The sequence below is a fragment of the Chrysochloris asiatica genome, unplaced genomic scaffold (genome assembly GCF_000296735.1).
Source record: "Chrysochloris asiatica unplaced genomic scaffold, ChrAsi1.0 scaffold00002, whole genome shotgun sequence".
Taxonomy (NCBI): domain Eukaryota; kingdom Metazoa; phylum Chordata; class Mammalia; order Afrosoricida; family Chrysochloridae; genus Chrysochloris; species Chrysochloris asiatica.
The window spans coordinates 37,345,798-37,346,920 of record NW_006408520.1 but is presented as its reverse complement, the minus strand read 5'-3'; the positions used below and the strand labels follow the sequence as shown (position 1 = coordinate 37,346,920).

The window sequence follows — 1,123 nt, the reverse complement described above, 5'->3', positions numbered from 1 at the left end:
TATAGGGTTTCTGCCAAGCGGCTCATGGGTTTGAACTGCCAACCTTGTGGCCCAGGTACTTATTCTAAAGTGCCACACCAGGCTCTTTAATTGATGGTGTTAGAGAAGACTATTAAAAGTGCCATAGGAAACTTGTTTCTATTGCTAGCTCTATGTGAAATCTCCTCCACCAGGGATAAGTGTCAGCATTTGAGAATTTCTCCAATTTGGTGTTGTTGCAGGTAACCAAGATGTAGTTTTCTGGAAAGCAGAAGAAGTTGAGGTTGCCAGGTGACCAGAGAAGTGCTTGCTACTACCATAGCTTTCAGTTTTACCTTTAGCCACCATCTGAACATAACTTTGATAGAGATTGAAAAGTTGGCTATTGATAAAGTTAAATTGCTAAAATCAGTTGAAAATCTTGGTGTAAGCCACATGAAAGAATCTGATGAATACCAGAATAAGTTAGAGACTGAGCTATGAAATCTCAAGTTTTCCTTCAAAGAAAACTTAAAAGATGAATACGAACCATGAAGAAAATATCATATTTCTCACTTTACTTTGCACCTTGCTTATTGCCAATCTGTGGATCTTAGACACTGGTTCATGCAAGAAAGGAATGTTCTTGGATTTTGGTTCAGTATTTTACCTAAGAACAAGATTCAAGGCTTCAGATCTTCTGGTTTGGTGGCTGCAGAGCAGAGACAGGTAGGACAGGCTTTGTGGGGGAGAGGCTGAAAACCCAGAGAAGCTGTTCTCATAGAACAGCACCAGAGCTCTGGATCTAGCATAAGGTTCAGGGCATCAATTTACCGTACCTGCCAGTGGGAAAATCATGGTATAAAGGAAAATATTGCAACTTAGACATAAGTCAAGACACGAGACTCCCTCTATGGTCATCCCACCCAGGCGGAGGTAGGAGGGCCGGGCTACAGTCAGACCTGCACAGTGAACTGGAGCTAAATGCAGTGCAGTGGCATTTGCAAAGGAGGTGTATGGGGATTTTACACATTTTTTTCCTCCTCTTTCCTATTGTGCGTTCTGTGCCCAGCCTGGATACCTTCAAGTGGATGGGTGCAGACCCCCAACAAAGTCCAGTGTTGAGACCACAGATTTCCTAGGCACAGAGAGAAATAGCCCCATT

General features: G+C 42.9%; 1 pseudogene; it reads left to right on the top strand.

Moving 5' to 3' along the window:
• The first annotated feature begins 230 nt into the window (after nucleotides 1-230).
• Nucleotides 231-1,123, top strand: part of LOC102838250 — a 6,301-nt pseudogene continuing 5,408 nt past the window's right edge.